Source organism: Rhagoletis pomonella, unplaced genomic scaffold (assembly GCF_013731165.1).
Source record: "Rhagoletis pomonella isolate Grant_MI unplaced genomic scaffold, Rhpom_1.0 Rhpom_scaffold_00001, whole genome shotgun sequence".
Taxonomy (NCBI): Eukaryota; Metazoa; Arthropoda; class Insecta; order Diptera; family Tephritidae; genus Rhagoletis; species Rhagoletis pomonella.
In genome coordinates this window covers 37,985,646-38,013,150 of record NW_023458555.1, presented here as the reverse complement: position 1 = coordinate 38,013,150, position 27,505 = coordinate 37,985,646, and the positions used below count along the sequence as shown (strand labels likewise).

The 27,505-nt window shown below is 33.6% G+C and overlaps 1 protein-coding gene across 1 annotated transcript in view; it reads right to left on the bottom strand.

Annotated features, from left to right (window-relative positions):
- The window catches only part of LOC118745368 (sortilin-related receptor-like), a 994,510-nt gene that overhangs the window by 546,332 nt on the left and 420,673 nt on the right, over nt 1–27,505 (bottom strand). The window lies entirely within an intron of this gene.

Sequence of the window (27,505 nt, the reverse complement as noted above, 5' to 3'; positions counted from 1 at the left end):
ATTCCAAAGTATTAACACACTTGCAAATTCCTATGCTTGATGTTTCACATATAAACAACGTATTTCAAGCGTTTAAATACGCCGAAAATCCTTGGCCAAACAATTCTAGCAAATGCAAATTTAGTCACAAAAACTAATGCAAAACTGCTTCAAATGTCACAGTTTGAAAGCTTAGCGAATAATAACAACAATAACGAAAACATTTCACATACTCGTTTTACTAACTACAACAATAACTTAAGTACATATGTACATATGTATAACTTCCAACAATTCGCAACAGCAAAAACAAACATACATATATTTGTACATACATACATAGTTGACTTAAGTCGAACATGAAGTTGCATTAAACTGCATCAAGCAGCAAAAGCCAAACGAAATTGAGTGTGAGGAAAAATAACAGGACTTATAAAAAGTAGCAAAAAAAAATCCCTGAAATTATGCATACTCGCTTTCGTGGAAACTTTACTCATTAAAATTTCACCGTAGGATTATGGGATTGCTGTTGCACGTACTTTGGTGTCTGTGAGTGTGTGCTTATATGTGCGAATAAGGAAACCTACATAGCTGTCGGCATGCAAGAATTTCATACAAGACCACGAAGAAAATTACGAACACATATACAGTTAGCAGGAAAGCTGGGGTCAGCAAGGAAGGAGAAAAATGCCATGTACCTATGTAAAAATGTAAAAAAAACACGTGCTATGGAGCCACCATCGCTTGATGGAATATAAAATTCATAAAATTTATTCTAAATGGGCGATAGATAGAAAGAAAAGAATTCTTGAAGGAGTCTGAAGGCCCCGATGACTCTTAAAGTTACTGAGCGAGCACTACCAGCTTTGGGCTATCAGCTCATTGAATCCCTTCAAAATGCTGAGTACTGATGGCATCATACGCCTGTGTTGTGCGGCCGGATTTCCCCATTCTATGCGAGCTCCGTAAACGAGGGCTATGCCACAAAGCTTTAGTGGATAGTAGGAGTTACTTTCATACCCAAGGCAGACAATTTCTTTCATATATCCCCGCAGAGATTTCAGAACCATCAGTCTCTCATCGTTTCTTTTAAAAAGTTGATTGAGGTGTACATCGGAAACAGAACTACGTATCCTTAATTAAGCATGCCTACTGCACGGGTAAATCGGTGGAGTGGCCGTCTTTCTCTGTTATAAATATGATTGATCACTCCCTATCGCAGAGGCTCTAACTATGCAGTTGTTTCCTTCCTTGAGGAGATCAGCGTTTGGAGAGATTGACGTCTGGCTGAGTGTTCAAAGTGATAACTTCTTCAAGCCAACGGCAAATCGGAGATGTTATAAGGATCTGTTAACGGTAAACAGGACGCATTTCTGGATACTAGTTAGGGTCTCAATTGGCCATATGCAATAATAGTATTGCCTCAATCGCAGTCCATATTTAGTATAAAATCTGGATGGAATCATCTCATTATCTGTTCCTTGGCTGTCTAGCATATGAGAAATTTGCATTTAATGTTATGGTAATGGTAATTGTAATTATAATGATAACTGAAGGGGTAACTGTAATGGAAATCGTAATGGTTATGGTAATGGTAATGGTAATTGTTATGGTAATGGTAATGGTAATGGTAATGGTAATGGTAATGGTTGTGGTAATGGTAATGGTAATTATAATTGGAGACGTAAATGTAATGGAAATCGTAATTGTTATGGTAATCATTACTTATAAGGTAATGGTTATGATAATGGTAATGGTTTTCGTATTGGTTCTAGTAGTATTATTTGTAATGTTAGTATTAATGGCATATAGTTGTAATTGTAATGGTAATGGTTACTGTAATGGTAATTGTAATGGTAATTGTAATGGTTATGGTAATTATAATGATAATTGTAATGGTAATTAGAATGTTAATGGTAATGGTAATTAAAATGTATTCATGATGGTTCTTGTGGTGGTTATTGTATTACATTACCAGTAATATTTAATTAGTTAGGACTAAATATTCAGCCAATTTGAACCTTCCTACCAAGAAATTTAGCTTTGACATCAGCTCCATTTGCTTAACAAAAGTAAAGTTGGTTAAAAGCTCTAACTATTAGAATTTCAATTCCGCACTCGGCAAACTACCCACTTAATATCGTATCTACTTATTATTTAATAGTCAGATATAATATTAGAGAAGATACTTTCGAGGAAGTCGCTATTGCATAACTGTGTAGGCAGTGGAGTGGGCAGTGCAAGAGGTGTGCGTGTGTAGCCGCTAGGGGAATCATGTGAAAAAGTCAATGTGTAAAGTTGCGCCCAAAGTTATGCTAAGGTATTTGCGCTGCAAGATTTACGAGCAACGCCTGCACTTTGCCTGAAAAACGGCAACGTCAAGCCAGCACCAGACAAGAACATAGTGGATGGAGAACATCATGTACATACATATATATAACTGCGAGTAATACTACTACATACATAGATTTATATGCAGATTGTGCATAGGGGCGTTGTGAAGCCCCAGTAAGGCAGACTTCGCCCAAAAAAAAAGAAATTTTACAAACTTTTTAACTGCATTTTAGCAAAGTTGTCGCGCTTTCCGCTCATTGAGCGACAGGTAGCGCGGAGCAATTGCTATAGCGGCGAGTAGATAACAAGTGTTCACAAGAATGTAATGGGTGTTTAGGCGGCACTAAATATTTGCTACAGTGCAATCACTTTGATGGTGTAAAGGTGTTGAGGATGCGATTTATTGAAGCAGCAAAGCCGCAATCACGCCTACAAACGATCAAATACACAAACACACTCTGCAATAGTACACATATATATATATGTAATTATGTACTCTATATTACTACTGTATATATACATACTTATTTACATAGTATATCTATACATTTGCACACGGCCACGAATTTGCACAAACTAAGTACGTTGAGCTAGAATCTGGCGCTTGAATGCGCTCCCGAATCCGTTTAAAATTTACGACCAAATGATGCTAATGACTTTAAAATGCGGCTGTGCCATTAAAAGCTCAAATGTCAGCGTAACGGTGCAGCGGCGCCGCTGCATGGTGCGGCTGGTGCTGAATCTTTGGCAAATGCGTCAGTGAAATTGAGCTTGACGCGTTAATGATTTTAACGTGATTTTATCTGATGATAAAAAAAACAAGTTTCAAAAATTATACGCAATGCAAAACTAGAGCGTGAATTGCTGGATTCTTGCAAATTAAGTTTTTGTATAGCTTCGTTTAAAGCAAGCAAAAATTATAGCGTTTCCTGCTCAGCGGTGCAGATGCATTTAAATTCTTTAGAGCGGGCGAGATTTTAAGCGAATTCGTTTTCAAATTTCTTTTTAATACAAAAGGTCTTTTATTTGGTACATAAATTTGTAATCAAAAATTCAACGAATTCGGACAAATTTAACTGCTGCCATAGCACAAACTATGCATGAATGTATTTATGAGGAAGAGCGAGGAATATTGCATAGTGCCAAGCGAGCTTTTGTTATTGTTATAAAAATGCATAAATTTCACTTCACCAAATCCCTCGGCGAACAAAATTCTATTGTTGAAAGGCAAGGAAATTTACATACATACTTACTTAGTTATTTATAAATTCATGGCGTCTTGCTTTTTAGTATAAAGAAAATAAATATTAAATTAGGTTTTAAAATTTTTGGGGATGCCAGAGAATTTATGCTCAGAAATATCAAAGATAAATGATTTTATAGAATTTCTATCGAATAGATACATAAATTATTTTATTTTCAATTTATAAGGATTTCATATTTTAGTTCGTTATCTCCGCTAAAATTATAATGCCAATCCAAGCACTCAATCATAGAATACATTTTTACGTGTCAATTGCCAAAAATCAACAGTAAGTCGCAGCTACTGCAAACTTGCACTTTACTTCTTTTCACGTAGTCTAATTAAAAAGCTCGACATTTTTACAAAGGTTTGTTGATTTTTTTTTGAAATACCGCACAAAGTGTGAAACATGGATTTAGAGGGCAATTCTAGCGACTAACTTTCAAATAACCAAAGCCTTTTGAAAGACAAAAGTCTTTCGTAAGACAATTGTTAATTCTGGCAACTGCCTTGAGAGCTTGTTTCTACCTTCGAAAGACTAGTTGAAAGATTAGGACGTCTTAATTAAGCAAAAAGTTTTCTAAAAATCAAATTGAATTGAAATAAATATTTTTTTTTTTTTAAGATTAAAAGCAAATAACATTTAAAAAGCAAAAAAAAAATAAATGAAATAAGTTCCTATTAAAATAAATAGAAAAATAGATTTCTTTTTAAAACAATAAAATTTAAAAATGAAAAGAAGAAAAAAATTCAAATTAAGTGAAAGCTAATTTTAAGGAGAAACAATTAAATTAAATTACCATCACCACTTTAAATATTTTTTAATATTTCTATGAAAATAATATAAACCTAATTTTGATTGAACGTATCATATTTTACAACACAAAAACATCGGTCGTAAAGATTAAGTGTTTTGGTTAAAATTCATCTCTGAGTGCACAAGGGTAAGGTTCTTACCAGTGTCCTACCAGTCACATTTCTTCAAATGATATTTACATAAAACTAAACTTGTTAAAGCAATTTTATACATTAGTTATCGTTCTATGTTAGAAAATATCTTTCGATGTTGTATAAGTTCCCACGACATAGTTATAATTCACAATTGATCACATTCTGTAGTAAAGTTTCCCAGCAGTCAGAATGGAAGGGCCCAAAAAAATAAATTTCGAAAAATTTAATCAAACAGAAAAACTATTTTTCTTTTTATAAAATAAGATCTTAAAATTAAATGTAAATTAAGCCAACAAAAAAAAATAAACAAAATAAGTTTCAAAAAAATAATTTAATTAAAAAATATGTTTTTTTTAATCAATAAAATCTAATGGTTAAAGAAGAGTGAACTAAAAAAACGTTCCTAAAAATTAAATGAAATAAAAAATAAGTTATTTTAAAAACAATTTACAAAAGAAAATAATTAAATAGGTTCCTAAAAATTAAAGGAAATCAACAAAAAATTAACTTTTTTTCAAACAATAAAATCTTAAAATTACAAGAAATTAAATTAAAAAGAAATAAATTTAAAAAAATAAGAAAAAAATCCGCTGCCGGAGGGCTTTTCCTCATATCTCTCGAATGGAATGCCGATGCAGTGCTCACTCGGCCATTGCGACTGTTGGAGCAACGCGAACAAAATTATAGGGCTTCCGTCAAAAGTTTTTCGTGCCTGAATAACCAAAATATTTCAAACTATGTTGCCCACTATCTTTCAATTGCCTTGCAAAAGACTTTCAGCTATTTCGGCCAGTATAATCCTGTTATCCGGCTTTTGTTAAAGAATAAAATATTTAAAAAGAATATTTCTATAAAAAATAACTAAAATTAAATAACAAAAAAAGTTGATTGATAAAACTTGTCACTATGTGGTCCGCTTATAATTACAAGCTGCATATGAATGTATGTATCCGTTGTTTGGGGATGTAGCATACCTTTAGGCACCAGGTGTTGGTTATAGTCGCCAAAGCAAGAGAATGGCAACAATAGTAGGACCGAGGCCACGAAGTGAGTGGCTGAGCGGCTTAAAATTAAAACATGTGAGATACTATTGGAGTGGCCACGCAATAAGCGGCATTTCTGTAAGGCTCAGCTCAGACGCTCGCCGCTTTGCCACTCATTGCGTGGCCTCTACCTTAGACAGATCAACAAAGACCGGGATCATCGATACACTCCTGACCGCAAGTCTTGGATTGAGAATAAACACAACGAAGTGCAATATAATTTTTTAATGCACGCTCCCCTTCGAATTCCACGGTTTCCTTAAAGCTTAGAGTGCACTTAAAAATTTATTGGTTGCGAAATGAACTCCTTGCTTATAATTAGCATGTAAAGGAACTTTTCGTTCACCAAAATAAATGCAAACTCAACATCCAAGAATGTTGATCAAATTACCACTATATTTCAGCGCAGTGGACAGTGGAAGTATGAGTGGAGGCGATATGCAAATACATGTACATATGTAAGTGTGTGCGTAAATGCATGATGGCTGCAATGAAAGTGTTGGAATTTTTACGATAATGCAGCCATTGGTGTTGGCCATAAAATCTTTGCTGCATTAACATAAATTTCCGGTGACAATGCGTGTGGCCGGGTAATGGCTGTGGCAGGAGCACACAAAAAAACACATGCGTAAGTACGTAGAAGTGCAATTACTTATGACCGCTTGCATTCAGGTACATACGTACATGCACATTTTTGCCTATATATAAATACATATACGACTTATTATATATACAAAACAAACTTTAGCACTTTTACGCGCACATCTTATTTATGTACATATAAATATATCAAATTGCGCTGCTGGCGCGTGCGACAACCGCGAATGGGAAATAATTTATGCAACACTTAACATACGTACATACGTATATATGCATAAATGCGAGAATTATAGGCAATTGCATGCATTTGAGTATACATACATATGTACATATTTTTTGGGTACATTTACATTGAAGTAAGGGTCGTAAACCAGATGCAGCCGCGCAGTTAAAAGCAAATGGATTAACACTTATGCGCCAGCTGCCATGCGTTTCATATGTACGTATGTATGTATATTAGGGTGGCCCTTATTTCGAAGAGAGCTCGCATTCTCCATTTCATCCCTCTATATTTTTGTGAATAGCCTAAACTATACAAAGTTTTAGGACAATCAAAAAGGATTTAACGCTCAAAGTTACGCTAAATCCTAAGTATTTTTCGTAGAAACTGTGTAGAAGCAATATTTTTCAATCGGCTGAATCATTTTACCCTCCGGAGACTTCCAGAAAAAATAACCAATTTTTTATTTAAAAGTTTATTAATATGAAAAACTTTTTATGGTTCCCCTAAAATCTCTAAAAAATGCAGTGGGGGACCCATAAAAAATCGTTAATATTAAACAAATTTTAAATAATCAATTGGGTAGTATTTTTTAAAGTCTTCTGAAGGGAAACAGAGTTTGCCGATTGAAAAATATTGCTTTTCAAGTATACTACACAATTTCTACGAAAAACAGGTTTTTTCGCCACATAAAATACATGGGAAACCTTGAGCTAAATCTTTTTTGATTGACCTAAAACTTTGCATTAGTCGTTAGTTGTTTAGTCTTTTGGGCTATTCACACATTTCTAGGGGGTGAGAGCGAGAATTCAGATACTTTTACTTTCTCCGTATAACTAAAGGCCATCCTAATGTATATATGTATGTTTATGTAATTAAGCGCAAACACATATTTATGTGCATATGAATGTAGCTATGTATGTATTCATATTCATATTAAAGTACGCACACAAACAAAGCGATAAAGCAATAAGAAAAACAAATGCAACGGAAATGATGCATAAATGACCGCCAATAACTCCAGTCGCGCGCAAGAAGAGCCTCATCCGGCACATGGCGTACCCAACACATTTAAATCACATCCATATGTACATAAATGCCATGCCGCCAACAATATGCGAATACAACAATTCCAGCAGTAAACAACAACAAAATCCCAACCGTTGAAGAAAAATGTGACTGCAGCGCTGCAACAATGATTTTTAAAAATAATATTTATATACATATGTACATATGTATATGTGTTCGCAATTGTAGGCGCCAAAGGACACTCAACGATTTATCAATATCCGTTGAGTGTGCGCATAAATATTTAAAGCATCGAAAATTCACGACGGCCCACAAGTATTTGTCTTGCATTATCCAGGCATATGAATGAGTACATTTACACATATAAATATGTATGTATATATTATGTATATGGTCATGGCATATGAACTTTTTGTTCATGTGCACGTATATCTGGGTTCCCTTTTTTTACGCCTGAAAAGCATTAAAGTGTACCTTTCCGCGTAAATCCTAGCCAATGAAAAGCGGATTTTAAATGACTGCTATTGAAATATACACTTTTCAGAATGCTGCTGTTTTTGTCAATATATTTGCGTATTTACGAAAGAAATGTCTTTTTTGAATTAAAACTTGACTCGAAAAAAGTCGTTAGCTGTAATTCTTCTTACGTCCTTTGCTGAAAATATGCTTATGAAACAAGTCATTAAAAAATTATATTTAATACGGAAATATCAATAGTGAGCAATGAACTCGCTGTATCTTTGCATAAAATTGCTATACATATGTATGTATATAAGAAATACATAAATTCAGTCAGCAAAATATGGTTCCCTCATGAATCGAAGATTTTGTCCAAGGTGATATATGTATTTTGGTACGAATTCCGTCCATTTAATTTAGTAACTAAAAAGCTTTAGTATCAAGTACAATTACTTTATACTTGAAAGTGGTAACTAATAAATCTTTTTTTATTTCCTCGAATATACTTTCAAGAACACTATTCCTCAGAATTTGGTTGAAGATCCCCCTATCTCAGCAAATAATTCAACACCGCCCTATATAATTTGCCGATGTATTAAATTTACATTGAGATAGGGCGTTCTTGAACCTTTGGTGAGTTATGGTGTTCTTTAATTAAATTCTGAGATAGGGCGTTCTTCAAAACCAATTCTGAAATAGGGCGTTTTTCAATCATATTTTGAAGTAGGGCGTTCTTGAGCAATTTATGAGATGGGATGTGTTCGAAAAATATTTTGTTCGTAATGACAGGAAGAATCATAATTTCGACTCGATTTCGAATTGAAAGCCGTGTGGCCTTTAAAAAAAAAATTCAATATGGCGTGTAAATAAAATTTTGATGTACATTTTTTGTGTCTCTGGAGAACCCGACACTAAAAAGAAAAAGTGACGGCGGATTTTTAGGTTTTTGTGATTGCTTATTTCGAATATCGAGGCCAAAATATTAAAATCGATTTACTAAAAACTTAACTGATGGCGCATCTGAAATCAGATTTTAAAAATTCAAAATGGCGGTTCTACCATTTATCACGGAAAAGTTAAAATCGAAAGTTCGTACATGGCGTATGAGTAACGCTCGCATCTTTTTTCGTACAAAAACTTTAGGTATATTGCTGCAAAAAATTTCCCTTTCGCAGTAGAAAAAGAATACAATAAATATAACATTTATGCGTTTAAATGGGCGACGCAAAAATAGAAGTTCTCATTAACTACTTAGCACTTGCAAATGTTTTGGTACAACATTTTTTGGTGAAAAAAATTAAACGAATGAATATTCTCCAACACTTTTTTTCTTTTATTTGCTTATTCAAGGAATCAGAAATGTTTAGGACTTCAGGACTATCACCAGTCACTAGCCTTTAGCAAAGCTTGTTTCTAGAATATGACTTGCCTACAACAGATATGGCAATACCGGCCACTGTCATTCAACTCACCACAGTCTTTCGAAAGACATATTGAAAGATCCGCTAACGAGGAGGTCTTAATGTTATCCCTTTTAGCAATACACTTTTTAAAAATTATACTTTTCTTAAAAAAAAATATGTAAAAAAAAAACAATTCAAAAAGCTTGTATAAAATCCTAAAATTAAATGAAATAAAATTTTTTTTCTTTTTACAAATTAAGTAAAAAAAATAAATACAATAAATTTCTAAAAAGTAAATGAAACTTAAATTACATTTTTTTCTGTTTTCCGCAATAATATCCAAATATTAAAAGAAAATGTAACTAAAAAAAATTTTTTAAACGAAAACAAACTAAAATGAGTTCTTAAAAATTAAATGAAATAAAAAAACTATTCTTTTGAAAACAATAACAACCACACCTTAAAAAATAAATTTTTCAAACTTAAGTATGAAATAAAGAATTATCAAATTATTTTTTTATTTTTTTTTTGCTTTTCAGTTCATTTGTATTATATTTTGCTAAACTTGGTTCGCTAAAAAGCTTTAAGTCAATCAAATGCACAGTAATTTTTTTTATGAAAGTAAAATTGAATGTTAAGCGCAAATATTGATTTTTGAATTCTTTTGCTAGTTATATGAGAAGTTGGTTAAAAATGCAATAGATTAAAAAATAAAATTTTTTATAAAACAAGAATCGAAATTTTACAAACTGACCACTTGTTGCCCAATAAGTTCTCTAACTGCTGTCAAAAAATCATAACATTCGAATGAATGGTTACTGAAATATTTCAAAAAGTGTAAAAGCTTGCATAAAAATTTGTTTGCAAATAACTCGTCAAAAAAATAAAATTAGCGCAAAATATTTGGTGTCAATATTGCACACCATGTTATCTTTCAAAATCGGTCAACGAAATATAAAAAATTTAAAACTTTGGATGGCCCACTTGAGAAAACTTGACTCAAAAGTATTTCGAATTATCTTGCCTTCTATCTTTCATTTGTTTTACGAAAGACTTTTTACTTTCTTAGACAGAATTGCCCTGAAAATATGCCGAAGCTGGTGCTCAGATGGCAGCGGTGAAGCAGAATTTATTTTCCTGTGCGAACGCCTCGGGCTGGCTTTCTTAAAACATAAAACTTAAGGTCGAATCAATAAGTGGCATGCACAAATTCATACACGGTTCAAAATGTGATATCTAAGTTTCCATTAAAACTACCTTTTTAAATGCTAGTTTATGGCCAGTTTAACGAAAGCAATTTAAGTGATAAATTATTATTATTTTTTTGAATTTAATATGAAAACTGGCAGAAAAATAATTAATTTTCACTTATATTGCTTTCGGGAAGCCGCCAGTTAGAGCTGAAAACTATGTGAGGAAAAACACAGTTTTGGGTAATTTTTAAAACTTGCTTAGAATACTAAATAGCAATGATTTTTATTTTTTTGCTCGCTGTCTCTATACAGCATTTTATAGTTGTGAATATGATCGATGTCCGCTTTTTTATTTCGAAGATAAAATCATGAAAAAAATAACTTGTAAATTCCGATTGGCTAAGTACTCATCCAGTTCTTTTTATTTCATTTTCTTCGTCATCATTTGCTGCAACACAATTGATTTAACTGTTCTCCGCCTTCCGCCGAACTTTTTTTTTTCAATTAGCAAATTAGCCTTTTACATATTGTTCTCCGAAACTCTTCTGCACATATGATCTTCCAATTTCCATCTAAATCTACTGATAACTTTATCCACTTTAATCGGAACTTGCACGTCCTCGCACATCTCCGGGCAAACAATCAACAAATCATCAAAACTTTGTCAACTTGAACCGGCAGCCATTCAATCATCCAACCAATTTACTTTAGGAGCAACATGTTTTTGTTATGGCACAGGCGTTGGTTGCATTTAACGATTGTTTATGGAACAAGTAGAGAGAGATAGATAGGGAGAGCGTGATGCAAGAAAGCGCAGCTTAGTAGATGTTTCGCAGTAAAAGTTGTTATTGCCGCAGCTGTAGTTGGCATAAAATTTTTACTTTGCACAAATTGCACTTGAAGCATACACGCATGTGTGTACTTATATATCGATATACGAGTATGTATGTACATATGTGCATATATGCGAGCATACAATAGATATGCATGTGAGAACATAAAAGTCAGCCTCCCTAAGCTATGCAATGTTTATTTATATATTTTTCCTCTTTTACTCACATCCGCTTGCTTGAGTTGTTAGCATGCAGACTTGGGTGTTTGCAAGTAATATCCTGCCAAAGCCCAAAAGCAATTCACATTTCACTCTCAGTGCATTGCAGCTTATTGTATTATCCTGTTTTTTTTTTTTTGGTTCTTATTATTTTCATCTATTTCTACAACTTCCTGTTGGTTGTCAAGACATGTCATGATGCTGGTGCAAGAGCATAATACTGTCTTGTTGCTGTCGCTGTTGTTGTATTGCATGGTTGATGTTTGCACTCATGTTGCATTTTGTAGCTATTAATGCGCTTCAAAGGTATTTAAGAAAAGGTCTGCTAGTGAATTTTTCGATACATAAGTTTGTACATTAGACCAAGCCAAAAATAAATAAAAACTCTGCAATGCGACGGGAAACTAGCGCAAATTTTAGTGCTGGATACGGTAATGATCCTTCAAGAAATGCCCTCTATAATTTTTTCGATATCAACATCGACAAATGCATGAAAATTCCTAAATAGTCTTGAAAATTACGAAATCGACCCGGGAATCCCGAAGAAGTCTCGAAATCCCGAAATAGTCGAGGGAACACCGAAATAGTCTTGAAAGTCCTAATCCAGTTCCGCGAATCTGCAAAATACCGAAATAGTTCCCAAATGGAGGTCTGGTGAGTACGAGTGTGATGAGTTCAGTTGTGGTGAAATGCGTTTTAGTCAATATAGGTGTGCTAGGATCATGTGCGGTGAGTTGTTTTGAGCTGAGGTGAAGTGATTTGTGGCAAGGTAAGTTGAATGGACTGTAAGGTAGGTGCTCATTTGCTTAAATTTCTCTTAAATAATAAAGTAAAAGTATTTGGCCATCGACTAAATTTGTACCATGGGACTTGAGTGAAAGTATTTTGCATCTCCAAAGTACCTGAATAATTTGGACCAGAGTATTTAGCGCCTGCCAAATATATACATTTTTTCGTAAATACCCAAGTCGTTTTTACTTGAATAGTTAGACATTTCCAGATACTAAGTGTTTGAGCATTTAGTACACACAAACTCTAAATACAAAAGCATTTACGCATGCCCCTCACAGATACAATGATAATACGCCATGCAGACTCAGATCTTTTAAATTCCTAAATTATCCTTTTTTAATCGGATTTATTTAGCCTGCCCTGTTTCGGTAAAATCTAGTTATTACAAAAAGCATTTAGGGATCAAAAAAATCTTAAATAGTAATTTGAGTGGCGTATAATCAATGAAAATTATATGGACCTAAGAGGAGTACATAAAATACGAAAATTTTAGTCAGTTTCCGGCAGGATTGCAGGATTTTTTTTACTTGGCCTAATGTATGCACATATGTGTATACATCTGTGGACGTTCGCATTTTGATTGACTTATGTAAACTGCTCTTTCCTACATCCTCCGCGAGCTGTTCGCCTTTATTCGTAATCGCTTAACAAGCAATTCTCTGCTTTTCTTAGATTGCACCTCTGACTTTTCATTTTGTTTAACAACTTTTACTATTTATTCGCTGTTTTCGACATTCTCCGCATGCGTAGAAAGCAAAGAGATATCCAACAGTTAGGCTGCAACAATATCAGAGCAGCACTCTTACCAAGAAACAATATACAAACGCATTGAAATAAAAACAAAAGCTACAAAGCGCAGCGAATATGCAATGCAGAATGAAAACAACAATGCAGCAGCAATTGCTCGTATGCGCCATTCCTGCCATTTTAGGTAGAGATTCCGAAAACTTTTTAATACAAGCAAATAAAATAAGGTCGAAATTCGCGCGCTTACACATACATACATACACACCAACGTATATGCATGTGCATTAGAGTGGTCCAATTTTTGTATGGTAAAAACAAAAATTCATCCTAGAAAACGGTGCACTCCCTCAGTTTTTTTTTTTTCTTTTGATATTTGTAATATCCATACCAGCTTTCATTTTTCTACTGTAACCAATACAGGGTGCACAATGACCTTGAATTGCGCTACAGGATCGCTGTGAAACTGGCAAAAATATTGGCGATTTTTATAAAATCCTACTGTTGCCATGACAACTGAAGCTTGTGATATTTTTTTCGATAAAAAAAAGTTTTCTAAGATAGGTCGTTTTCGAACTGGCTGCCGAGATAGGTCGATCTTCCACTCAGACATCGATATGTAAAAAACACTTCTAGAGTAAAATATGAGCAACATGAGCAACATCCTCTAAATTTATACTTAGAAACATAAAGTTGGGTATCAACACCTCCGTCGGCAAGAGGAAAAATTTTGGAAGGTGCCGCAAACCCTGGCTCGGGAAATTTTTTTTTACCAGTCTAATGTGTACGACTGTACAAACACGCAAACAAATACTATGTACATATGTATGTATGCATACATATTTATGGTAAAAAATATTGTCAACAAATAGTGGCATCAACAACAAAATGCGTGTAACGATCGGCCACAACAGCGCTGACAATCCGTAACAGCAACTAAAGCAGAAGGCAAAAAAAAAAAAACAAAAAACACAACAATTCACCAAAAACTTCAAACTGAAATTGTTTTGCTTTTGTTTTCATTTCATGGAATATTGCGTTAGCAAGCAGCATCGTTGGTAATAGTTTCGTGCAATAAGCTTGGCGAACGTTGAAAGTTAAATGTACAAATTCTAAACACTCGATAGAAAAATAAAATAAAATAAAAATCTAAATTGTTGTTAATGGCTTCAATGGCGCCGGGAAACTATTTTTCCATAGAAATTTGGGAGAAGTAAGAATACATTATTTGATGCAAGTTTTGATTTTTGAACTTAAATCTTAGCGAGACTTGAAAATTAGCGTCTCGAACAGCCCCAGAATGCCTACGTGGACAGAGGCTGGCAAGAAAAACAGGCAACCTGCGTTTTTAGTTTTCTCTCTGACGTCAGGGTTGTTTAAAGAACTTTGAGATTTCAAAGAAATGATTAATGCAATCAATTATTTTAAAAAATTTAGGTTAATGTAGAATAAGAATATGGGTATCAATTAAAAGTGAAATTTTCCTTGAAATATTTATTTCAGATAAACTACATGTTAAAGACTGATATATACACGTTATTCTATCTTTATAAGCATAATAAATAAATATAACGATAATGGCTTTTTCAATATCTATTCGTCCTTGTTATAAAGAAAAATTAAATGTTTAATTAAATTCTACAAAAATTCTTCTTTCCTTTGGTTGATACCCGTATTCTTATTCTACATTGTACTGAAGTTTTTAAATTAAAAAATCTTGCCGTAAGAGAGAAAAATTAATTATTTTTTACTACATTTGGCCATAGGTTTTTTGAACATGTTGATTTTTTGTTGAGGGAAAACAGTCAAGTAGCCCGGAACTCATAGTATATGTAGGTGTCAGGACACCGAGATACATACTGGGGGAAACTGCAAAGCCGACGAATTGGCCAAGAGTGATAAGACGGCCTCCATCGTTCTGGGGAAAATTCATGGTAGGTATGACAATGGCCACATTTAAACTACAGGCAGCAAACGAACGCTGACGTGACCCTCTTATGACCAAAAACGGACTAGCGAATTCTGAAAAGCTAATAACGCAGGTTAATTCAGGCAATAAGCAACCTACGTGCCAAATTTCAAACAAATCGGACCATAACGAAGATTTTTTGGAATAGATCCCCATCTTGTCCACCTATCAGAAAAAAGGATCATTTGTGCTAGTCTAGGAAAAAACCTACCTACGTACGAAAATTTCAAGCAAATCGTACCATAAATAGCATGTTTTCGAATAGATCGGTCCCGGGTCCACTTACCGAAAAAAGGGATCATATATGTTAATCTAGGCAAAAATCTACTTACGTCTTTGGTCCACTTACAGGGGAAAAGGGATCATATATGCTAATCTAGGGAAGAAACTTCGCACGTACCTAATTTTAAGCAAATCGGCCCATAATAAGTTTTTTTTCGAATAGGTCGGTCCTTTGTTCACCTACCTACCTACAGTAAATTTGTTTGGCCTATGTTTGGCCTATGGTTCGCGAGATTACCTGTTACAAAAAAGGGACTTCGTTTTATATAATTAGTATAGATATAGAAGAGAAACTCGTCCAAACACTAACATATGTGTAAGCGCCAATCTATTATTATTATCATAGATATAGATTTAATTTTAGTTACTGTTTTTTATAAAAACAAAGCTCATTCTTATAGCAAAACCCATATAAATCCAGGTCAAACTTCGTATGTGGGGTCGTATAGTTATGATAAGCACTATAATTACAACTTTTACGAGTACACTTTGAACGCTCAGTGTATGTTTGCGGGGTCGTTTGAAAAATAGTTACGAAACAAGCAAGGAATTTAATATGTAGTACACAAATTGCTTTTAAATCGTATATGCTTAAAAGAATGCTTCAGTAAAAAAAAAAACATAAGAAATCAAACAAGTTTCAGCGCAAAGCGAAACTGATAAAAAATCCAATTTATCAGACGTTTTCCACGCACAAATATAGCACACATACACACATATCATTTGTACATATGTATGTACATATGTGTATAGGTACATCTACCCCTACGAATGCAAGCACTTTCAGCAAGAAGAAAATGATAAATTCTGCAAATAACAACAGCAGAAAGATATGAATAAACGAGTGAGAAGCAGAAAAAAAGTTAAAACAAGCACTCAAAAATAAAGCATTCAAACAAACTACAGCAGTACGCGTGGCAAATTTTTTAACAAGACACAGGCAGCCAGTTTCCTGGCTTTCCGATTGAGCCAAATGGAATGCATACCGAGTAGGTAGTCGCTGATTGATAAATACATTACATTACATTGCATACATTGAGGCGTATGCGCATTGCGATTGTGCAACAGCGCACAGTTACCACAGACACAGGCCGCCAGCTCAGCGAGTTGGCTATCACAAGAAGGCCATGTCGAAAATATTTGGCGCTTAAACTTTTTTTCTAAGTCTTTGGCCGAGCTTCTGCTCACAAATTTTTGGTGTGCGTCCTGAGGTCTTAAAACAAAGGGAGGGATCTATAATTTTACGCCGCCTCCGAACTGCAAATGCTTTTATGAGAACCTTTTTCATGACACAGAAATACACTCGAATTTTTGCCAAGGGGCGACCACTGTTACAAAAAAACCTTTTCTAATTTTAGATGTTGCTTGAACCAGGCATCGAACCTAGGACCTAGGTGCAGTGGTAGTGCACACGTCTAACCACTCGGTTCTTTTATGAGAACCTTTTTCACGACACAGAAATACACTCGAATTTTTGCTAAGGGGCGACCACTGTTACAAAAAAACTTTTTCTAATTTTAGATGTTGCTTGAATCAGGCATCGAACCTAGAACCTATACTGCAGTGGTACTGCACACGTCTAACCACTCGGCTCGAAGCGTAGAAGCCAAGGTAAAAAATTCAAAAAGAAAAAAGTAAAACAACAAAGCAAACTAGCGAATTCATAAATCCCAGTTTTTGATTGCTGATGTGTTATGGCATTCCAGCTAGTTTTTTGCAACTGCAGTTTTGTTGCCCATTTCTTCGTACTAACGCTAACTCAATTTTTTTGTTCCAATACGCTAGATTGCAAAACACTTTTTACCGCTCACTTTGTGATACAGTTTTTTGCAAGTGTTAGTGTAAGAGCTGACTATTCGCCTGCTTGCTTGCACAGCCCACGCAACTCAACTTGGGCAAAGTAAAACCAGCGTGAACACGCTCGCATATATGCAATACATCCTTTGGTTTAGGAATGCGGTCTACATGCGATTGTGGCGTTTGCCGGCGAATATTTATGCATGCATGCATGTATGTATGTATGTGTGTATCTGTATAAGCATTTGTGTATGCTCTTGAAATGCATAACTGCAACGTGCCATATAACGCTTTGATCTATTGCCATTACAACAAGCTCTGCATAGATTGTTAAAGCTATGAGTTATCTTTCTGTTCCGGTGCCGGTGTCTTCGTCGTTGCCCCATTGCGTATGAGTGATTCGCTAGCAATGCAAGATTGATGGCAATTGTTAGCTGTATGCCTGCCGTTATTGAGCTTGTGTGCCTGCCTTTAGCGTACGCCTGCATTTCGATGCAGCGATTTTTAAACGTTATTCATGCTATATTTTCAGCTCAGAGATATTTATGGCAATATTTAAGTGGTTATAAAATGCATATAATATATTTTGAAAGCAAGAAAAATGCGTTTCGAAAGAAGAATGAAGGCCATAAACTAGCAACGTAACGAGGTAAAAGCTTGTTAAAGCGATGCTGCAAGGATTTGGGAAAAAGCGGGAGAATGTAAAAAACAAACTAATACTAGAAGGCTGTGTAAATTCTGCAACTGTACATATGTATATTAGGGTGGTCCTTAAATGTAGGAAGCAAATTTTACTTCATACTTGCTAAGCCTCAACCGCTAGGTCGATTCTACTATAGTCGAAGATGTCGCATAAGATGCCAGTTAAGGCGTGTCGCAGAAGGGTCAAATTGAGATTACCCTACAAAGGCGTCTTAATCGACTCCAATCGGAACCAAAATGTATACGAGATATATCCGTGACCGTGGTATTACAGATTGAGCAGATCAGACTGAAAAAATCGTTCATTTGATTTTTTAAGGATCACCCTAGTGAATATGTTGTATGTATATATCTCCCAGCTTTCGACCGCAGCTCCGCTCATGTGAGGTTCGGTTTAATGTTATGATTTCAAATTTAACAAAAAAAGGAAGGAAATTATACCACCGAAAATAATAAATTTTATTTAAAAATGTAACTTCAGTTAAATCGGTTATTTCAGTATAAAAATAAACTTACATTTTGTAGGTAGCTTTTATACCATGATGACTTATTATATTCTAAACTTGTGATACGAATGTACATTAGAGTGGTCCAAAAAAATTAAGTTGGAATTTTAAAGCCCGCACACCCTAGGCTTGTTCTATATCGAAAAAAATATACCCCTATTTTTTTATTTTTAAATCAAAAAATATTTAGGGGGTGCTCAAAGTTTTCCATGTATTTTATATGGAGAAAAAACCATTTTTCGTAGAAATGGTATAAAACTCTTAAAAATCAATACTTTTCAATCGGAAAACTGTGGTTCTCTTCAGGAGACTTCCAGTATTAATATCAAATTGTTTATTTAACTATTTTTTACGATTAAAGATTTTCCCATTGCATTTTCCTGGGGTTACTAGGTTACTAGGAAAAAATGGTTGAAGAGACAATTGCGTATTATTACTGGGAATCTCCTGAAGATAAGAAAAGTTTTCCCATAGAAAACTGTTGATTTTCAAGAATTCTCCACTATATCTACGAAAAGTTTTCCCCCTTATAAAATACATGGAAAACTTTTAGCGCTTTGAGCACTCCCTATTTTTTTATTTTGATTATATATTATATTATACAGATTATATATTTTTTCGATATAGAACACCCTAGGGGGTGGCGGCATTAAAAATCCGACCTTATTTCTTTTACATACATTTTTGGACTACTTTAATGTACATACACCATAAGGCCAACCTACAGGTTGTAGCGCGCTAGTATGTTGTAGAGATGTCGTTTTTAAATCGATTAAATCGAATATCGCCTTGGCACCCACGTCACTATTGACAGCTATACTTTTCGACTAATTTACTTGGGAACCAGCATTAACAACGATAATAATGTCACCATGTGAATCCAACGCAGAATCACTCCAGCCAACAAGTACTACTTTGAACTGAGTAGGCAATTCAGGAGTAAAGTTCTCTCTCGACGTACGAAAACCACACTCTTTAAGTCACTCATCATGCCCGTGCTGTTATATGGTGCAAAAGCATGGACAATGACAACATCCGATGAGGCGGCTGTTGGAGTGTTTGAGAGAAAGACTTGGCTTCACTTGGCATATCCAATTGGCGTCAGTTCGCACCAAAAAGAAACGGCTGGCGTGCTTTGTTGAAATCAAAAAATATTTAACGGTCGCTTAAAGCGCCCGATGTTTTACGTGTATTTTCTATGGGGAAAAAACAACTTCTCATAGAAATGGTATAGGTGAACGATTTTGAATATTTACTCAGATTTTTTTTTTAAATACAACATGGCGACCGATTCAGTTTAGGATAACTGGACCCTCATATACATATCTGTCATTAGCCAACAACCTTTGGTAAATATTTGCAATTTTCAGAGCTATCCACGAGAAGGTTTCACGTTTTGGAAGCTTCATTTGTTATTTTAGTTTTTAGATTTTTTTTGTAAGCTTTTCACGTGGCGGTGAAGTAATAAAACAGCTTTCTCGTTTTATTTTCTGTTATTCTGATATCTTATAAGAAGTTTTAAAGGCAAATTTTCAAATAAGATAGTTTGAAATCAACAAAAATATTTCTTTACGTCTTATTAATTCACCTGGTATAATTTCATCGTCAGTTTTTCTTATTAATTTTTTTTTTTTTTAAGATTTGTAATACTTTTTTTTTTTGTATCTTTTAGCTTTTATTGCAATTCATTTAAAATATTCAAAACGGCACTAAGACCAAATATGATTTCTTAGGAATGTCTAGTATTAAGGTCCCTCCACTCATGGATTTACAGGAATTTCCAAATTCAAATAGTTTCGTCCCGCTAGATTCTCCATTCAGACCGCTGTGTGACAGCTTAAAGCCAAAACGTGTGCTTCTCTCCGCCTTTCGAAGTCAATTTAATGTGTATCGCCGATATTAGCCCATTAAAAATCTCTTAAGATAAAGTCTCAAAAAAAATTTAATATCTTGTTTCTGAGGATTAAACCGCATGTGCGCCATATATATAATTAAAATAAAAAAAATATGCGAGAAAAAATTCTTGAAAAACTCATCTGTAATTTTTCCCTTTGTGCTAACCCCCGCTAACCGCACCTGTTTAATTTCCATTTCGGCATGTTTGCCGTCATGTCGCGCTTATCGCTTACAACTTTATTTGCTCTGCACGTTCATACATTCGCCAGACTTTAACGAACAACCCACAGAAGCCAGAAGCTGCTGCACACATGCATACATAAATATTAAGTTTGAATTTCACATATCCCTTGCTGCCGCAACGTACGTGCCGCAACTCAGCAACGTGGTTGTAGACTTACTGCGAAGCGTCTGACTTTATGTCCGTCTTCAGAAGTTCAAAAGTAGAGAATGTCTTCTTGTGTACATATACAAGTGTTTTGTGTGGGTGTGTGTATATTCGTACATACATATTTATGTGAGCGCAATTTTTCTTTAAATTTATTATTGACAGAAATTTCGTTTATTGGAAAAGTAAGGTAAGCGCCCAAGATATACGTATGCACATACATTCATACATACATACTTATGCATTTTATTTTATTTCATTTTTTTTTTGAATTTTTACACAAAGTTGTGCGGAATAATTTATATCAAGACATTTTTAATTTTTTTCATACAAGAAAAAACTCGTTACACAAGTTTTCAATCTTTAATACTAAATACATTTAGCTTTTGGTAACTTTGCATTACTTTTTTCGTAACTGATGAAGCTTGCCTTTTCGTGCTCTATACATAAGTATTAAAAGCAAGGTATTTAACCGGTTTTCAGTTATAGTGATAGTAATCTATTTTTAATGGGGACTAACCTGATAACAGTCCTTTCGCCAGACGCGACAGGTGGTGACAAGCAAGCCCAGCAATAGTAGAAGTGAAAGACATATGTACATATTTCAGGCAAAATACCTTTGGCGTGCTATTCGAGAGATCAAGGGTTTGAAAACTCGGGCAGCATATTTTTTTACCCATCCTTTTCACTTTTTATTTATTTTTTTATTAGTTTTAAGATTTCACTGTTTTCATTTTCTGTAAATTATTTTGTTAATTTTTTTTCTTTTAGTTTTTAGATTATTTCATTTGAAAATGTTCTTTTTTTATTATATATATTTGATTTTTAGCAACTTATTTAATTTTTTATTTAATTTTTTTTTTCAATATCTAAAGTTTTTGGTTTGAAAATAAATATATATTTTTTTATTTCATTTAACTTTGAAAAACATATTTATTCGATTTTTATAATTTTTTAATTTTTTCTGTTCTAACTTTCACTAGCTTTAATTCTTAGCTTTTATTGTTTAAAAAAAATATATTATTTATTTAATATCATTACTTTTTATAAACTTATTTTATGTATTTTTTCCTTTTTAATTTCCTTTTAGTTTTTGGAAACTTATTTTGCTAAAAATTTCTTTATATTTGTTTGCATTTTTAAATTATAATTTTTTTTTTTTAATTTTGGAAACTTAATTTTTTAATTTATTTTAAATTATACTTTTTAGCTTTTAGATTTTATTGGTTTAAAAATAAACATATGCACTTTTTTATTTCATTTACTTTTTGGTAAATTATGTGATTTATTTTTTTTTTTTAACACCCTTTTATTAGCTTCACCTATATGTTTGTATGTATGTATGTTTGTAACCGACTCCTTTGGACTAGATTTTGACCCACTTTAAACGGACAGATTTAATTCAAACTTTGTACACTTATCAAGAATCAGTCTCTGTGTGAGAGCAAGTAAGACAACCACGCTGTCTGCGCATGCGTACCGTCTACTTACTTTCCGGCTCGATCACTCGAGCATTTAGAAAAAATTTTATTTTTAACAATAAATCGAACTAAAAAATTAAAAATAAATATAGTTTAAAAAAACTAAAAAACACGCTTTTAAAGCATATCAAGCTAAAAAGTAAAAAATAATTCTTAATATAAGTTGAAAATAATAATGATTGATATAAGTTGAAAATAATAATTATTGTGAAAAAGTGTGGGTTGCTCGATAAACGAAAAATATGGCAAAGAGCGCCCCACGATTTTTCACAATAATACTAGTATTTTTGGTTCATTATTATTTTCAACTTATATTAAGAATTATTTTTTACTTTTTAGTTTGATATGCTTTAAAAGCGTGTTTTTTAGTTTTTTTAAACTATATTTCTTAATCATTTATTTTCTTTTTATGAATTCAGTTTTAAGAAATCTAATTTATTTTTTAGTTTCACTTTATTTTAGTTTTTAGATTTTACTGTTTTAAAAAGATTTTTTTTTTTTAATTTTTGCAACTTATTTTATTAGCTTTTCTTTTAAATATAATTTGCTTCTTTTTTACTTTAGCTTTCGTTGAAATTTTACTGTTCTAGAAAGAAAACTATAACTTTTAAATTTCATTAAATCTTTAGAAATGTACGTTATTTATTTTCTCCTATTTATATTATTTTTCTCCTGTTTTAAATTTTATTTGCTGTTAGTCATTTATTTGATTTTGACAAAACTTTTTGGAAAAAGGGGAACAGAATAACGTGAATATTTTCCTCGTTAGCAGATCTTTCAATTAGTCCTTCGAAAGACAGAAAAGGGATTTCGGGATAGTTGCCAGAATTGACTGTGGTGAGTTGGAAGACAGTTGCCAGAATTGCGCTGTAAAGCCTGGCAGCAGTTATGAAGGCATTTTTGTTGACCATCATCGGTTCGGAATAAGTGACCCTGTGATGCTGATGAAAAATATATAATTTCTCTACTGTTTCAAGATTTGTTTTCTGCTACATTGCTGCCACAATTTCCAGCTTACTATGGCGGAGACGTCACCTGAATAAGCACCAAGTTTAGTGCCTCTGTTGACTGGCCTAGTGGTCTCCAGTTCGAAATCGCAGAGTGAGCACCTGTTGACATTACTTCATCTAAAATGATTTGCTTTGAGACAATGCTAAGGTCACCAACTACATCCAAGAAAACCCTCAATCTGAATTCTTCATTCTCAAGTCCAACATGGTCTAACGACATTGTGTCGAGCGGTGCCTACCAACTTTGCTTCGTGTAAGTAGATTTGCTAGTTCAACATTTTCTCTCACCCGTTTCCTAAAAGTGCCAAGGTTTGGACACCAAGAATGGGGGTTTGGCCTGCCATTGGACTGCCTTTGGAGCCCAAGCCTGCATGTAGACCTCAGACACTACTCTAGAAAGGCGATCGTTCATCCCTTCTAGGTAATCTGTTCCCTAGCTGACCTGGACGAACTCATTTATCTTCAACCAAGTATTGTAGAAATTACTGGCAGATTTTGGAACTTTTGCAATGAACGTGATTTCGGAATTTACAAATTTAAAAAATTTAAATGTTTCTATTTTTTTTTCTTCTATATGAACTCAGAACTTTGCTGCAATATACATACATTTGTATGTAAGTAAATAATGTTGTTCATATCAGCACGTGACGATGATTATGCTGCAGTTATTCATACGTTTTTAATAAACCTTTATAGTATGAATACAAAAATATGTCTACGTCCATACCTATATATGTACATATGTATCAGTGTATTCCTTCATCGACTCCATATTGAAAAATTATCAACTTTCATGACAGACATGCAACAACTTTCAGAGTAATTTGTGGTTTCTTTTACCGCAACTCACACTCTCATGAAAATACATGTAGGTCCCTACTCACACTTGCAGCGGTTTTTAAGCACGTTACGATTTGATAAATTTTTTTTTTCTCTTTCAACACAATTAAAAATATATACGAAAATGAAACACCAAAAAAGCACGAAAGTTTGAGTCAAAAAATATTATAAAAAAAACTAACCAACTACGAGTATGTTGAGCAACTGAAGCAATTTGTGTTTTCTGTTTTGTTTGTATGAGCCACTGTGTGTGTTATTGAGACCTTTGAAAATGTTTTAATGCTATGCTGAATGTGCGTTGTTGTGGGCGGTTGAGCAAGAGTTGTTGCTGCAAAAAGGTAAGCACAATTTTCCCATAAGTGTTTTGTATGAATTTTTATTTTTGAATTTGATACCACACTTACCCGACGACTTTGGTGACTAAATTTAAACCGTCAGCCGCATAGACTGGCATAATTGGGGTAAACTTTTACAGTTCAAAGTTCAGAGATTAATTTACTGTACGTGAGTTTCATACATACCTGAAAGTAGAAAGAAAAAAAAAAATAAATTTTAATCTTTTTATTTCATATGCAGGTATGAAATTGAATGCAGTAATAAATATAAATTACAATTAAAACTGGGGTATCCCCTTATAACGGATGGGACAATTGTACAGAAAAAAGTTTTTTTATTTTCGTCATTTCAGTGCCTAGTGGTATTAATTTTGGCCTATAGATTACGTTGCCGTTTTCAGAGAATCCATGTCCCATCAAAATTTTGCGATATTCAGTGTGGAAATTTTATTTCAAAATATGAACTTTTAGCAGGGGGCGAAAAATTAATATTTTTCAAGGTACTATCGAAAAATCGGTGGATAAATAATAGAAATGGTGAATAGGCAATTGAAAATGCGCATTCATTTTTTTTATGAAATATGAGCAGAAAGGCCGACATTTTCACATGGCATACATACTCGTGGTACATGGCGTATGAGTAACATTTTCTCAGCCCACATATCCGCGTTTAATAATTTAGAGAAGTTTTTGAGATTTTATCATACAATTAAGATGTTTGACAAGGAGAATATGTTAAGTCTAACATATAAATACACTTCTTATAACGGCAAATATTTATGTGCCGTTTCATCTGTCCTTTTGTATATCATTTTAAATTTTGGAAAAAGGTTCGTTTGACTGTATACCACTGTTTTATTTATCCATCAATTTTCTTCGGTAGTAGCTCGTTTTTTCGAAAAGAACGGGTTCTCAAGAAACAGAAAAAAATTGCAAAAATCTGTTATTTTTTATTTTTAAATACGGCTTTTCTAAAAACGCCATCGAAATCTAGAATCCAAAATTAAGTTTGCGCGTTCGGCCGTTTAGCTGTGATATTTCAAAACTTTAATATTTATCTAGTCAGGAGGCTGCATGGAATCTCGCTCAGAGCCCTAGAGAGACCAAACTAGTCTTTATTTTCTGTGAGAGTCAGACAGACCTCAAAACTTTACCGTCGCTCACAGGCAATTAAAATTCCCTTACCTTATGCCGAATAACTCTGATTGAGATAGCTCAGATTTATGGAATCTAAAAAATATATATAGGTGCTTAGACGCCTGCATATTAAGACGTTTTGCAAAAGTGACGAATTAGTAAGAAAATATTCGATCACATCCTTCCAAGAAAATCCAGTTGGACGATATTTAACAGATCACACAACACATTTATGCATTGAACGAAAACGCATATTTTAATACAGAAGGCTAGATAAATTCAAAATGCATCGTTTCGAAAAGGGTTCAGGTCCTTACTTTATATTTTCTCGTTTATATTCAATGAAAAGAAAGTTCGAAATCTTTTAATAAAGATCGAATCCCTCTGATTCTTATGTAGTTTTGCTTTACTTTAAACAGGCGGAATGTCATATTCAATGTTTTGCGAAATACTTGAAGAAAATGGCTCTACTGTACAATTTTTGAATTGGGACTTAGCAACTTTGCACTCTAAGTTAGCGGTATTGTATCAGAGCTCTGTTATATTGTGAGAGTTCTGCTCTTTAGTCGTTCCAACTTAAATTAAAAATTTTTACCTTACCATAATAATTTTGCATTGGCCAACGCTAATGCTCTTATCAGGCACCACTAGGCTAGGCGGACAATTGCTAGTTGTATTTTAGAAACATTAAGAACAGATTTAGTTTTAATATTTTTTCAAAAAATTTCCTTTTTTGACTTGTTATTAAAATAAATGTTTTTTTTTCTGCGTAATTTTATACGTTTCAGGAACTATTGAACTATTGAAAAGCTACTCAGAATAGTTTAAGTTTTTTTTTTTCAAAACTTAATTTTTTCTACTATTTTGAGAAAAAAAAGTTTTTTCGGCGTAATTTTACAGAACCTTTTCTTTCCTTTTTAGGAGCTCTAGAACTATTGAAAACCTATTCAGAACAGCTCAATTTTTTTTTTTTTTTCAAAATTTTACTTTTTTGAAATCATTGGCTTTGACACAATCCCTATGTTTGAGCATTGCAGTTGAGACCTGGTCGAACTGCCGTATAGTGTTCGCAAGTGGGAGGTTACCAAAATGAATATATAAATTAAATCCGACATTTGTAGGTTACTCATACGCCAGGTATGCCCAAAAACCAGAAAGAATTAGATAGCTAATATTGTTCTGAAAAACATATATGTATGTATCTACATGCTGATCATCACAGATTAACTTTAAAATTATGACTTTAATGAGCATTAAATAAAGATAAGTTGATAATAAGTAGTCGTGCACGTAAATACATACATACATACATAGTCACGAATATGAGTACATTAAAATGGTTACACTCCCCAACAGTAGTGACTTGCTGGAAATAGTAACCCACTGTGGGTCGATGCGTCACGTAGCACAGAGCTAAGCCACTGCTGTTGCAACTAGATGCGTGTGTAAGCGGAAAACAGAAAACGTAAAGCAAGATAATGTAATAGGATATGCGGCAAGCGTAGCAAAAATATTTCATAAATATGACAATAAAATATAAATAAATAGACGTGGTGAAAAATAAAAATATAGAAAAAGAAATACTTGTCAATTTGTGATTCGTAGAGATTTAGTAAAAGGGAAGAACTAGTATAGCAAAGCGGAGATAGCGATTGAGGATTGAGGAGGCAGTGGGCGTTAGCAACAGCTGCGTGAAATGCACGGATATAGACAACCTAGTAGAAATACTAAATGCGTGCAGCATTTCAAACATACAAACTCTTCAAGTACGCGTACCGACAATTATGAGCAATTGTCATTTGTGCATTTTTTGTAAAACACTCACAACAACAGTGGACGCAGCAAGCAAAGCATAAAATAAAAATCACTAAATAAAATAAAATAAAACAACAAAACTGCAACAATAGCATCAGAAGAAGGAGAGCTAAGCTCGGACAAGGACAAGCGTCGCAGCGCATCTACTTGCCAACTGTGCGCACACTGATATCCATTAAGTACTATTAAGTACTCAAGTCTTTTGTATAATATTGTTTGCAATGAAAACCCACAGAAAAAGGTAAAGCAACAAAAATCACAAAATACATACAACTTATGTACATACATAAAACATCCATACATATA